At 41.6% G+C, this 15,882-nt stretch overlaps 1 protein-coding gene across 1 annotated transcript in view; it reads right to left on the reverse strand.

The window, feature by feature from the left end:
- CSMD2 (CUB and Sushi multiple domains 2) overlaps positions 1–15,882 on the reverse strand; it is a 1,542,159-nt gene that overhangs the window by 1,158,900 nt on the left and 367,377 nt on the right. The gene's annotated exons all lie outside the window — the stretch shown is intronic.

Consider the following 15,882-nt stretch of genomic DNA (forward strand, 5'->3'; position numbering starts at 1 on the left):
GTCGGGGTCCTGAGCACGTCGGGGCCCACTCAACTTCAGGGACTCTGGCACGCTATGAGGGCCTGGTGCCTGTGCCAGTATCGGCACCTGAGAGTGCTTACTCAGTGCCCCAGTACTTACATTACTTACCTCTCCCCGTTCCTCTGCAGTGGCTTCCTCCGTGTCTTATTACTGTGACGTTTCAGGTCAGATGGCATGATGATGTGACTAGTGTGCACCCTCTGTCTGAACAGTCAGTGCAGAGAGCCAGCAGACACCAACACTGAGGTGTCCGGGGCAGAGCAGCAACCAGCGAGGAGATGAGAGTATGTCACTTTTTTATGTTTGGAGCAATATATGGGGACAATCATAGGGGGCCCATCTTACACTGGAGCATGATATATGCGGCCCATTGTATCTGGAGCATTAGATGGAGTTCATCATACACTGAAGATTCATATATGGGGCCCATCATATACTAGAGCATCATATATGGGGCCCATCTTACACTGAAGCATCATACATGGGGCCCATCATATAATGGAGCATCTTATGGGGCCCATTATACTGTATATGGAGCAATATATGGGGCCCATCATACACTGGAGCATTATATAGGGCTCATTATATTGTTTGGAGCATTATATGGGGCCCATTTTACTGTATGGGGCAACATATGGGGCTCATTATACTGTATGGAACAATACAGCATATGAGGCCTATTATATACTGTATGGAGCAATATATGGGGCTTATTATTCTGTATGAAGAAATATATTGGGCTCATTATACTGTATGGATCAATATATAGGGCTTATTATATACTGTATGGAGCAATATATGGGGCTCATTATACTGTATGGAGCAATATATGGGGCTCATTATTCTGTATGAAGAAATATATTGGGTTCATTATACTGTATGGAGCAATATATAGGGCTTATTATATACTCTTTGAAGCAATATATGGGGCTTATTATACTGTATGGAGCAATATATGTGATTTGGATCATTATACTGTATGGAGCACTATGCGGTGCCCATAATACTGTATGGAGCAATATTTGGGGCTCATTATTCTATGTGGAGCATTATGTGGTGCCCATACTACTGTACGGAGCAATATATGGGGCTCATTATTTCGTATGCAGCACTATGTGGTGCTCTTAATCCTGTATGAAGGACCATATTGTCTGGTTTCTGAGCTATTGGAGAATTTACAGTAGATATCACCCATGTATTGTAAGAAGTGAAATCTTTGGCATTGCACTACTATACCTATATCTCCCTGCTGTATCTAAGCATCTTGAATTGTGATATCTGTTAAAGGGGCTCACTGAAACTTTTTCATCTGGGGCCCATGAAAACCTGGAGCCAGCCATGGACCAACTCTCTTTTAGTTTCATTGTGGCCTTTGGATTGATCCAATCTAACAGTGTGGTCCTCAGACTAGAAAAGTTTATCCATCCCTTATCTATATAATTAGTGCTGTGGTTGGTCCAAGTCAGGAATATATCATTAACCCCTTACTGACCAGGAGTATTTTAGTTTTTTAATTTCTGTATTTTGCTCCCCTTCTTCTCAGAGCCATAACTTTTATATTCTTTGGTCAATAAGGCCATGTGAGGGCTTGTTTTTTGCAGCACAAGTTGTACTTTTGAATGACATCATTCACCAAGTGTGGTGAAATTAAAAAAAAATTCCACAGTTGTTGTTGTTTTTTTTACCATGTTCACTAAATGCTAAAACTGTCCTGCTACTATGATTCTCCAGGTCATTACGAGTTCACAATAAGGAGTATATCGTGGCACAACTGTGTTGGTGCTCAAATACTGTCCCAAACCAATATAGTAGCAATAGAAAATTTGGCACTCAACTCATGAAATCAGTTAAAAAAATTTTTTATTGCAGTCCAAAATAAAAGTTTTGGTCGTCAGTGGACCTTCATCAGTATTCCGACTGCACTTGTGTAGGGTACCAATATCTGTTTAGTATGGAGGATGCAGGTCAGTGAGATACCAAATATGTTGGTCAGAACTCTGCAGAAGTCTGGTGAGATAATGTGTGTTATCGGTGGTGGATTGTGGCATAGATGTCCTCATCCAATATGGTGTCCGCCGCTCCAACTCACCGTGTTAAGCGGCGCTCATAACAGTCTGGCAATGACAACCATAGAGGTCTGCTGCAGACCACTGGTTCTCCTGCCAACCCATCAGTGACCTGTGATCATAAGAGGGGTCACTGCTGGGAGGCATTAGCGATGTGCTTCCAGTAAGCGCTAGTTAAGTGCCGCTGTCAGAGATTGACAGCGGCATTTAACTAGTTAACAGCCTTGGGTGGATCGCGATTCCACCTGTGACCTGTGGCTGTGTGGGCACATGTTAGCTGTATAGATCTGCTGTCATGTGCCTGGAAAGGTGTGGGCTCAGCGCCGAATGAACCAGCACCAAACAAGGGGAGTCCGATGTGGGCATACTATTACGCCCAACATTAGATAGGGGTTAAAGAAGCACTCCCAATCATTTTTTTTTTTAAAAAGGCTCTTTACAGTAGTTTTAAATTGTTAAAGTGGTTTGTGGGTAACACATAAACCTCGGTGTGATCCGGTGACTCGGAATTTAATTCATGTGAAGGAGAAGGGGACACTGGAAACTGGGGAAATCTGTGATTGGAATATTATTGCACTTATACTACATTACATAAGCATTTAGGCAGGTTTCGGGAATAACAAACTTCTTGGGAGTGCGTCTGTAAACTCACTGGGCCTAATGTCAGTTCTTGGAAGGCATTGGCTAATATTTTCACCTGATGCTTTTAAACAAACTAGAATAACTGTTCCTGGAGGAAAAACATCAAATTAACACTGTTTTTTGTTCTAAACCATTTCAACTAAACAGGGAATACCTTAAGTTTGGGCTGTTTCTTGTCACCAGAGGCTGGAAGAATTAGAGCAAAATAAGTGTAGATAAAAAGAGTTTCATGGAGTAACTCAAATACATTTGCTATAGGTGGCAATTAAAAGTCCTGAGTGGATGTAGCAATCAGGAAACATACAGCACTTCATAAATATTAAAGTATCTCTAAAAGAAGAGGTTCCACCTGCCAGAGAGTATGAAATAAGAGTTCAGCATGTCTAAAGGAAAGTGTACGATAACTGATACTAAAGATTAACTATAAATAAGGGTCGTGACATAACAAACATACATTTTTGTATTAATATCCTTACCATATTAATGAGTAATAAGTTCCTACCTAAGAGTCAGTGCTAACTGGAAAGCGAAGACTATATGAAATGTCATACCATATGGGAATGGCCTGTTAGGATATGGTACAATGCCTAGAGATGGACCCAGATCAATCAGACCTTTATGTCAAATCTTGTTGATATGCCATAAATCTCTTTTAAAAAGATATATTGATGATTTTATTTATTTTATTCCTATTATTTGTGTATGCCGCATCTATGTAGAAATACACAATTATACACTATAGAAAAAATTTTGAAGCCTAGTTCTGCCATCATGTCTTAGATCCATCCCTGTGCTTACTCTTGTACTATCTGTATTTTACCACCAGAAGGATGGAGATAAAATGGAGTTGCCCATGACTGTTTGGTCAGACCACAAAAATGGTTTGCTTGTAGTCTGGTACCACGGAGACACATAGATTTGCAGAGAAGCTGTAAGCACAAAAACTTTTGATCCGTCTAATACTATTTGCTAAATTGCATCATTTTTTACATGTGAAGTATCAAAAGATTGTAATGATGCATGTCTTCTTTACATTTATGCATTTGCCTAAAAGAACAAAATATTTTCTTTTTTCAACAGCAACCATATATTTCATTATTCACATGCGCTAAGGATTTGACAAAGAGTTAATTTTGCAAAGATATTTATGCAAAAATGTATTTTCATACTGTCCTGACAGCTTTTGTGGATCAGAGAGTATTGCTAATTTAAGATGAACTAATTTCTATTATATAGTTTTAGCAACAGAATTAAACGTGCTATTTGCAATTAGCAAATATTCACCGGCACTTGGCAGAATTTGTCAAAACAAAACTGTAGGCTATTGGCAAATATAGCTTTCCTACATCAGTATATACAGATCTATGTTCAGTAGCTACATTACTCATCACATTGTTCTCATTTTGTTATGGATACTTCTAGCAGGATGATTTACAAAGTCACAAAAAGCACATCATATCAAGCACACGGTCAGTGTTTACACAGACCGATCGGCAGCGCTAAACATCTTCCAATCGGTAAACATTGGCGGTCGTTTATACAGTCATGGCCAAAAGTATTGACACCCCTGCAATTCTGTCAGATAATACCCAGTTTCTTCCTGAAAATGATTGCAAACACAAATTCTTTGGTATTATTATCCTCATTTAATTTGTCTTCAATGAAAAAACACAAAAAGAATTGTCCTAAAGCCAAATTGGATATAATTCCACACCAAACATAACAAAGAGGGTGGACAAAAGTATTGGCACTGTTCGAAAAATCATGTGAGGCTTCTCTAACTTGTGTAATTAACAGCACCTACAACTTACCTGTGGCACCTAACAGGTGTTGGCAATAACTAAATCACACTTGCAGTCAGTTGACATGGATTAAAGTTGACTCAACCTCTGTCCTGTGTTCTTGTGTGTACCACATTGAGCATGTAGAAAAGAAAGAAGACCAAAGAACTGTCTGAGGACTTGAGAAACCAAATTGTGAGGAAGCATGAGCAATATCAAGGCTACAAGTCCATCTCCAAAGACCTGAATGTTCCTGTGTCTACCGTGCGCAGTGTCATCAAGAAGTTTAAAGCCCATGGCACTGTGGCTAACCTCTCTAGATGTGGCCGGAAAAGAAAAATTGACAAGAGATTTCAATGCAAGATTGTGCGGATGTTGGAAAAAGAACCTCCACTAACATCCAAACAAGTTCAAGCTGCCCTGCAGTCCGAGGGTACAACGGTGTCAACCCATACTATCCGTCGGCATCTGAATGAAAAGGGACTGTATGGTAGGAGACCCAGGAAGACTCCACTTCTTACCCCGAGACATAAAAAAGCCAGGCTGGAGTTTGCCAAAACTTACCTGAAAAAGCCTAAAACATTTTGGAAGAATGTTCTCTGGTCAGATGAGACAAAAGTAGAGCTTTTAGGGCAAAAGCATCAACATAGAGTTTACAGGAGAAAAAAGAGGCATTCAAAGAAAAGTACACGGTCCCTACAGTCAAACATGGCGGAGGTTCCCTGATGTTTTGGGGTTGCTTTGCTGCCTCTGGCACTGGACTGCTTGACCGTGTGCTTGGCATTATGAAGTCAGAAGACTACCAACAAATTTTGCAGCATAATATAGGGCCCAGTGTGAGAAAGCTGGGTCTACCTCAGAGGTCATGGGTCTTCCAGCAGGACAATAACCCAAAACACACTTCAAAAAGCACTAGAAAATGGTTTGAGAGAAAGCACTGGAGACTTCTAAGGTGGCCAGCAATGAGTCCAGACCTGAATCCCATAGAACACCTCTGGAGAGATCTAAAAATGGCAGTTTGGAGAAGGCACCCTTCAAATATCAGGGACCTGGAGTGGTTTGCCAAAGAAGAATGGTCTAAAATTCCAGCAGAGCATTGTAAGAAACTCATTGATGGTTACCGGAAGCAGTTGGTCGCAGTTATTTTGGCTAAAGGTTGTGCAACCAAGTATTAGGCTGAGGGTGCCACTACTTTTGTCCGGCCCATTTTTGGAGTTTTGTGTGAAATGATCAATGTTTTGCTTTTTGCTTCATTCTGTTTTGTGTTTTTTCATTTAAGACAAATTAAATGAAGATAAAAATACCAAAGAATTTGTGTTTGCAATCACTTTCAGGAAGAAACTGAGTATTATCTGACAGAATTGCAGGGGTGTCAATACTTTTGGCCATGACTGTACCTCTGCTTACACATACAGAGCACAGTAAATGATGCACACAGAGCAATCTATAATAGCAATCTGTAATGTGCATAGACTGCTATTGCTCTCAGCAGCACAAGTCCTGTTTACGCACAATGAAGCACTGCCGAGAACGGTGATCTTTTCTAAAAATCAAAAAATAATTTCACCTGATGGAACAGTGTTTTGCTTAGTCATTTGGAGATTGCCAACCCATTCACATTCATAGATCATAGTGAAACGAAAGTTCCTAGAAACGCTCATTTTGCGACAATCATTCAGTGTATATGCAGCTTAGTCCAATATCCTGCACAACCAACTCTAGTATCAATCCTAGAAAGAACAGTTAAGATGTAGTGGGACAAGAGATCGAAAGAACAAATATTTAGGTGGTAGAGAGAGTAACTTTTCCAAAATAGATTTTTTTCAGCACATTATGGAGTCCATTGCTAGAAAAATTCTGTTCGGCAGAAAGAAAGATGGCGGTAGTTGGGAAGAGTGGTGTTCCACCCAGTATTCATCATTTTGCATTTATATCTGTAATGTATTCATATATCAATGTGTCATTGAAGCACCATTCAGAGTTTTTTTTAATTTCAGCACTGGAGTAGTGCAACTAATCTTTCTTGATCCTAGGATTACACTCAACAGCCTCCATCTTCAGCTCCTCCCAGTGCCACTCCAGTCCCGCGCCACCATCTTGTGACCACAACTTCTGATTGACCAGAAGTAATAGGTAACGGTCAGAAGCTTTCAATATAAGTCTATGAGACCCTTGTTCTGGCAGTTATAGACTTGCATTAAGTAGTAACTTCAAGATCACATAGAAAACTCTGGAGCGATCCGGCATCAGGCTGCAACCTGCAGAAGACCAACCAGATCAGCACTGATCTATATATATAAAATTGAATGTATGTATGTGTCTATCATTAACCAATCACGAAGCATCTTTCTTTTCACCAGAGCTGTTTAAAAGAAGCTGAGCTGTGATTGGTTGCTATGAGCAACAGTTTTCCTTGCAACCAATCACAAAGCATCTTTCATTTCACCAAAGCTGTTTAAAAGAAGCTGAGCTGTGATTGGTTGCTATGAGCAACAGTTTTTCCACTCGACAACACCTCAGCAGACTCTGACATAGTGGGAGAAATATAAGATATATAAGAAAGAATAGCGAACAAAAAGTCCAATACAAAAATTTACAAAAATACAAAAGATCGAAGGTACAGGACACAGTAAGATCAGTGTCAGTAATGACCATAAAAAGTACATGGGCAAAAAATAGGGCACACCAAAGGTATATGGACACCGGGATATATTATTATAACAATGCATTACAAATTTTCAAAATCCTACATATATCCTATAGAACAGCTAGTCATGGTACTGTATATACAGTACATAAGGTGTATAGGTATCGCTACCCCTAATAATGGACCCCACCACTGCACACAATATGTGTAAGATATATTGCAAAAAGCACAAAATAAATTGCTGCATAATATTACCTCTCTGACTGGTCAGTAATAGGGGTCCGCCCGGGTGTACCCTCCCCAATGCACGTTTCAGCCAGATGGCCTTTCTCAACAGGTAAAGGAAGTGGGAAGTATTTAAAATGGGGAACCACCAATGAGGTTGTGGAATCTAATGAGCCAATCATGTGATATATCTAAAAAACCTTTCCAGGAAGTGACATATGTCACCATGGAGATAGATAACTAACTAACTAACTCCTCATGGACTTATAGCAAAAGAAACATCAAACAATCATAATCATAATCAAAAGATTGCTAATATAACCAAAAAAAAAGAACTGCCCACCATATATACATATAATATATCAAAGGAGCGCTGCCTGACCACACATGTTAATGTCAGATGTCAGGGCTACATGCTTAAGCAGATGTAGAGATAGCACCCCTATTACTTATTACTGTTCAATTATCGGAGCTCCGTATCAAGGATGTTAAAAAAATCTGCCCCTATTACTGACCAGTCAGAGAGGTACCGTATTTTTCGGACCATAAGACGCACTTTTTTCCCCCAAAATGTTGGGGGAAAGTGGGCGGTGCGTCTTATGGTCGCAATATACTCACCTCCGGGGCTCTGCGGTGCGGTGGTGGAAGCGGGCGGGGCTCTGCGGGGCGGTGGTGGCGGCGGGCTGTGCTCCGGTGCAGGGGCGGCGGCTCCGCCAGCATTTCCTCCAAGCCCGGAGGCCCCCCGCACATCCCTTGCTGGCCGCCACCATGTTGCGGTGGCCTCCGGGAACATGGACGCTGGGAAGATGGCCGCCGGTCCGGGGATGGCGCATGCGCGGCTTCAGATCTCGTCCCGAAATCTCGGGAACGAGATATAGGATATATGTAGGATTTTGAAAATTTGTAATGCATTGTTATAATTATATATCCCGGTGTCCATGTACCTTTGGTGTGCCCTATTTTTTGCCCATGTACTTTTTATGGTCATTACTGACTCTGATCTTACTATGTCCTGTACCTTCGATCTTTTTCAATAAAATCACTTTTGTATTTTTGTAAATTTTTGTATTGGACTTTTTGTTCGCTATTCTTTCTTATATATCTTATATTTAAGTATTGCGATAGTCCTATTATGTCCACTTACACACTCATTTTTTTAGTACTATATAGTTACATATTTATTATACTGGTATAAATGGGGTTTTCTTCTATGAAACTATTATGTTATATGTTTGCTGTGTTATGCACAGGTTATTTTTGTTTCGTGGATATGGACTTCAGAGCCAAAGACAAGGCCTGGATCAGTCAAATCGATCAGGTATTTGGAACAGGTGGGACTGAGTCTCAGCCGTCAATGGATCAAAGCTTTGATATCCAGGTCCTCGAGATAGAAAGGTTACTGGTGAAATGGACGAAAATATGGTGGAACAGGGCTTTATTGGAAAAATATGTTTCCACAAAAATGATTCCTAGAGGACTCAGAGTCCGTGTGACTCTATCTTTTCCAGTTCACGATAAGGATTTCATCAGTCGCTGGGAGGAGGTGTGTGGTAGTTGCTCCGCTTCTTTGATGCAGTTATTAATTGAACACAATTCTAAAGCTATCACAGATCTCGATAAAATTATAGATGATTTGGAATGCAAGTTTAAAACTGCATGTCCATCTGATAAAATGGCGTGCTATGAATCTCGAATCGAGAAAAATTTGGATGCCTGTGTCAGTAAGATCCATAAGACACAGTCTGCTAAACTACAAAGGGATAGTAAGGACTTTGCAAGTGGGAACGTTTATTTTTGGAGAAAATATAATACCTATACTCCTAAGATGCAGGAGGCACCTTCAGTGAGTTCTCTCTCATCTGTAAGGCTGGTTTCACATTAGCGCTTTTTAAGCGCACGCACGGCCGGGGGTAGCTCCGCCCCCGAGCCGGCTCTCTGCCCGGCGTGCCCGCCCCTTGCTTGTAGCGCCGCCTCCTAGAGGACAGCGGCGCCTGCGATCAGCGCACCCTATCTTTAGCATCGAACTTTTCGGATTTTGGCGCGCACGGCGCACCGTCAAAAGTGCGCAGCGCAGGTCAAAGCGCAACTAGCGCACGGCCTGCGCACGATCTACGCACCCTATGCTAAAGATAGGGTGCGCCGATCGCAGGCGCCGCTGTCCGCTAGGAGGCGGCGCTACAAGCAAAGGGCGGGCACGCCGGGCAGAGAGCCGGCTCGGGGGCGGAGCTACCCCCGGCCGTGCGTGCGCTTAAAAAGCGCTAATGTGAAACCAGCCTTAGTGACTCGTCTGATTGGTCCACCACATCTATGACAACAAGGTCTGGATCCCGACCTAAAAGAGTGAGAGATGTGAATTCAAATCACCTGAACGTAAAGAGAAACAGCCAGAAGGTAATTAATTTAAGTTCTTATCAGTTAACTGATGCTGATTTGTCTTTATTGAGTAGGGGCTTAACATTTTCTCTGAAATCCAACTTTAACACATTTGTGGCAATCAAGGACCTGCATTTGTTTGCTAGGTCCCTGATATTTAAGAAATATTTCTTTGATTCTCACTTGCAAAACTTATTCCCTACAGAAGAGGAGCAACTAGCACTTCAAGACCTCGAGGATCTATCTACAGAACATGCCATTGGTGAGGGAGGTAAGATCCCCCATCTATCCGTATTAAATCTAAGAAATTCCCCCCTCTCACAGCCTGTACAGCTGTTGATTTGTTTGTTCAGGTGGTAACCAGGGATTTCCTGGACATCCTGAAGGGGATAGGTAGAGATAACCTCAGTCGTGAGGAACGTGGTAGATTGGAAGTCCTGAAGGGGCTTCCTGATATTGTTTTGAAACCAGCAGACAAAGGGGGAAATATTGTCATATGGCCTAGGTCCATCTATTAACAGGAGGCACTTAGGTAGCTTAATGACAAGGCTTGTTACAAACGTTTGACATTCAATCCCCTTTTGTCATTTACATCAAAACTAACAAAAATTTTGAATTTGGCTGTTCAGAATTGTGTTATTACAAAAGATCTAGCTTTGGCCCTTCAGGTACATGAACCACTCATCTCTACTCTATATTTGCTACCTAAGGTTCATAAGAGCCTCGAAGCCCCTCCGGGACGTCCAATCATTTCCGGCACTGGTAACTTTTTGGAAAAAGTGAATCGCTGGATAGACTCGAAATTACAACCTCTTGTTGAGAGTTTACCATCATTTATCCTGGATACAGGGGAGTTCCTTAGATGGATAGATGTCCTCCACGCTAGTCAAGACATGATGCTGGTGACAGGTGATGTTAAATCCCTGTACACCAGCATCAAACATACAGATGGGTTGGCAGCTACCCGTTATTTTCTCAATATGTCAAATTTGCCAGGTGAGATAATTTCTTTAATTCTTGAGTTACTTGAGTTTCCCTTGACACACAACTTTTTCACGTTTATGGGGTCCTGCTACCTCCAGCTCCAGGGTACTGCCATGGGGGCTTCCTTTGCCCCGTGTATTCTAATTTATTTCTGGGGCTGTGGGAGAGGGACCTCCCCCTGTCAGATCAATGTCTGTTGATGGACCGCACCCCTTCTGGGTGCGGTACATCGATGACATACTTATGATCTGGCAGGGGAACTCTACAACTTTGTGAATTTATGACGGCGATAAACTCAAATGATAAAAATATTCACATTACATACAACTATGATGCAAATAAGATTAGTTTTCTTGATGTCACAATATGGAGGGATGTGGACAATAACTTACAAACCAGCATTTTTAGGAAGGAGACAGCTTCCAATATGCTGTTGCATGCCACTTCTGCGCATCCTAAACATATGATCAATTCTGTTCCGGTAGGGCAGTTCCTGCGGTTATGCAGGATCTGCTCTACTGAGCAGGATTTTGATCTGCAGGCAAGGGATCTTGCTGATAGATTTCGGGACAGAGGATATAGTGGGCGACCAATTAAAAGAGCATTTAATCGTGCCAAATGGTCTACACGCCATTCTCTTCTATATAAGAAAAAGGAGATTAAATTAGACAATAAAGTAAGGTTTATAACTGATTATAATGCACAATTTGCTCGCATGAAAGGCTGTCTTAAACGGGCCTGGCCTATTCTCCAGACCGATCCCGTTTTAAATCAGTTTCTCCCACCTACGCCTAGTGTTACCATCAGACGATCAAGAAACCTTCGGGATCATCTTGTTCGTAGCTGTTACCAAAAAGAATTAAAAACTACATTTCCTGATGCCGGCCATCCTGAGAGTGGCTGTACTCCTTGTGGCCGATGTGTCGCCTGCCCCAACATTGATCGTACCAACCGGTTTTTTAATTCTTCAGAAAGTAGAACATATGATATCAGAAGCCATATCACATGTACGACACGTTATGTGGTATACTTTGCTGTGTGTCCATGTAACTTGATATATATTGGGATGACCACTTGGCAATTGAAAACACGTGTTTGCGAGCATGTGTTGGGGATACAGGCGGCAGTTGACCAAGAGGACTTGGCCACTCTCAGGACGTTGCCTAGGCATTTTAAGCTCAAACACGAATGTGATAGTTCATTACTTCGTGTTAGGGGCATTGATATTATCAAACCTGGCATACGGGGTGGTAATTTGACTAAAAGACTATTACAAGTTGAAACCCGCTGGATATGGTCCTTGGATACCGTACACCCGAAAGGACTCAATGAGGCTATTAGCTTTGCCCCATTCTTGTGACCATCGTATGCGGCTTGATATTTGACCATTTTTTGTCAATGTGCTTTGTTTTTAAAATTGCGTTTTAATTTTTTATTTAGTGTGGTGTCCACTGATGTTTTTGTGCTAATACCTCCCATGATCTTGGAAATATATAACAAGGAACTATGGCTACATATTATCTGACTGTGCATTTGGACGAGGACTCTACGCATGGCAAGACTTGTGATGGAGATTCATTATTCTTTTATTTTTTTATTGTTTATATGTTGTAATTTTTTTTTTTTTTTTAATTTTTAATATTTCGCTTCTTTCTTATTATTCTTGTATAGGAGAGCTATGTAGATTATGTCCCTTGAGCTAGCATTTTTTGACTATGATTATGGGATGATTATGATATGTATGCTGCTATCATGAAAGCATATATTCCATATTGTGATGTTTTTGTATTTTTGTTTTTGTTCATTGTATGGTCTTGTTTTTGATTTTTTTACTCATTATATTTTTAGTGTATTACATTCTTTTTTGTTTATGATTTATACAATGATGTCCTCCATTTTGCTTTGTTTTGTGGATCCTCTTCACACTTGCGGTTTAATTGCTCTGTTGGAGTGTTCACCATTAAAGGATTGCTGCATGCCTTTTACTCCCCCTAGCTGCTCATGTTGCTCTGGCACGCATGTGTGCCGCTGCTCCCTGCACGCACGGCAACTCTCTGCATCTTTGTTGCCTGGTGACGGGTCACGTGACTTTTGTATTTTTGTAAATTTTTGTATTGGACTTTATGTTCGCTATTCTTTCTTGTATATATTATATTTAAGTATTGTGATAATCCTATTATGTCCACTTACACACCCATTTTTTTAGTACTATATAGTTACATATTTATTATATTGGTATAAATGGGGTTTTCTTCTATGAAACTATTATGTTATAGTGGGAGAAATCTAGCATCCCTGGAAACATAAGCTCCCAGCCATTGTCTACCCCTTGAAAGGAGCAGAGAGCACATGACAGAAATGAATCACCCCCTCCCTGCCCATATACCCATCATACATCCTCCATCCCATAGGCACATCTTCCTTCTTAAAGGGATCTCCGGTATGGAAGTTAGGGCAAATCCCTCAGCGCTCTGATTCTGACCCCAGGCCTCTCTTAAAGGGATCTGTTATGAATGGGTCACCGAGGAGAAAAAAGCAAAACAAGCTAAGTCACAGAAAACCAGAGAGGTTGGTAACTATGCAGATTGCAGATCCCTGATCTTACCACACAACTAGCAGTAGCCGTGGAGCGTGCCTACGATGTTCCTAGACGCTTCATCACGGCCGGAGGACTAAATAAGCCTAAAGCAAGAAAAGGGAAAACTAACTGCCCCAGAGCAGACCCCAAAGGAATAGATAGCCCCCACACATGTATTGACGGTGAAACAAGATGAAGGCACAAACACTGGCAGGAAAATAGGCTGAGCAAACGATGGGGCCCAAACTAACAAGAGAGGAAAGGAAAGGAAAGACACTGTCTGCAACCTGCAAAAAACCCTACAAAAATCATGTCCAACACTTCTGATAGCAAAATTAACCCTGAAATCACTAGACTTCTCCCACTATATCAACACTCTGAAATATTCTGAGACAGAGCAAAAAGAGACCAAACTAGTAAGGGACAAAAAGCCAATTGGCAAAATACTAATAAATAAGAGTGGAAATTCAGCACATCCCCCAGCAGGGGCTGGCTGACCACACCAAAAAACTGTGCAGACCAACAAAATCTAGTGAGAACATTAGCAGAAAAACTTAGCTTTAGATGACTAGAACAGAGCTGAAAACCAAGAGCTGACAAGCCAGAAGGAATCACCAGCAACTGAATAGGGCGTCGGCTATCTTAAATCCAATCTGAGACTCCTGAGATCCAATCATCATCCTCATTCTCAGGTGGCAGATCTCCACCGATCAAATCAGCCTCTCTACCTCCTGTTACCACCAGAGGGAGTCTGGAAGGAGAACTCACAACTGGTGAACCAGAGAATGAACTCACAACAGGGATTATTGGTATGGAAGTCAGGGCAAATCCATCCAGCGCTTTGGTTTTGATCCCAGGCTGATGGGATGATGTGGGATATTAGGGGTAGTAGTCCGGAGGCTCTGGCTGATGGGATAATGTGGGATATTAGGGGTAGTAGTTTGGTGGCTCTGGCTGATGGGATGATGTGGGATATTAGTGGTAGTAGTCCAGTGGCTCTGACTGATGGGATAATGTGGGATATTAGGGGTAGCAGTCCAGTGGCTCTGGCTGACAGGATTATGTGGGATATTAGGGGTAGTAGTCTGGTAGCTCTGTCTGATGGGATGATGTGGGATATTAGGGGTAGTAGTCCAGTGGCTGTGATGGGATGATGTGGGCTATTAGGGGTGGTAGTCCGGCGGCTGTGACGGCATGATGTGGGGTATTAGGGGTAGTAGTCCGGTGACTCTGATGGGATGATGTGGGATATTAGTGGTAGTAATCCGGTGGCTCTGGCTGATGGGATGATGTGGGATATTAGGGGTAGTAGTTCAGTAGCTCTGGCTGACGGGATGATGTGGGATATTAGGGGTAGTAGTCCGGTGCCTCTGGCTGACGGGATGATGTGGGATATTAGGGGTAGTAGTCTGGTGGCTCTGGCTGACAGGATGATGTGGGATATTAAGGGTAGTAGTCTGGTGCCTCTGGCTGATGGGATGATGTGGGATATTAAGGGTAGTAGTCTGGTGGCTCTGGCTGACCGGACGATGTGGGATATTAGTAGTCCGGTAGCTCTGGCTGATGGGATGATGTGGGATATTATAGTGAATGCGGCTATGCAGAGTGAGCGGGGCTATACACTCAGCTTGATATATATAGTTATAATCATTATAACTTGTTATAACTAACCATAGCTAGTTACTATGCCCGAGCAACGCCGGGCTCTTTAGCTAGTAACAGATAAAAACGGTTGCTGGTGAATAAAATTCTAGGGGCAGGAAATTTAGATTAGAGCCACTACTCCAGTGGTAAAATGAAGAAAAACATTGTAGTGGTTATTTAATGTTCAATGTGCAGTGCAGACCAAGATGTACTGTCATATAAAAAATGTGAAAGCGAAATAAGAAGACAGTTATTTTTGTTAATTGTTTTTTTTATTTGAAAATAGTTACTTAAATTGTTTTCTGGTATTTTCTCTTTAATATCAGAATTAACCTACATTCACACATCCAGGTCAAGCTGAGTTCACAAAAGCATATGAAAAAAATTATTCAATTTCCATCTAGAAAAATTGGACAATTTTCTTCTGTATTTTCATCTTTGTGCCATCCATATGTCCATTTTTCACATCTGTGTGACATACAGGTGGCATCCAAATTTTTACTTTAACAAATAATGATGTAAATGACCAAATACAATTTCCTATGTTAATTCTTGCAATGTCTCCATAAAAATCAGATGCTATACGGATAATCATAGACTGGCATAAGCGAATCTCATCCGAAATCCAGGAAAGACTAGTGAGTGCATGCTGCGATTTTTTTTAAAACGGACACTCGGTCCGGGCCATAAAACTCATCTGAGCAGCCATATTGAATTACATTGGTCAGCTTAGGCCTCTTTCACACTTCCGTTTTTTCTTGTCAGTTAAAATCCGCCTAAATGGCGGAAAGCGGATCCGTTTGTAACGGATGGCACCGGACTGTTTTTTTTGACGGATCCGTTTAATGCAGAATTTTAAAGGAACCGCAGTCCGGGAAGGAGAGAGAGAGAGAGAGAGAGAGAATTTTTTTTCCACCTCCA

This window comes from Dendrobates tinctorius, unplaced genomic scaffold, assembly GCF_039654945.1.
Source record: "Dendrobates tinctorius isolate UK_male_01 unplaced genomic scaffold, ASM3965494v1 ptg000007l, whole genome shotgun sequence".
NCBI classification, from domain to species: Eukaryota; Metazoa; Chordata; class Amphibia; order Anura; family Dendrobatidae; genus Dendrobates; species Dendrobates tinctorius.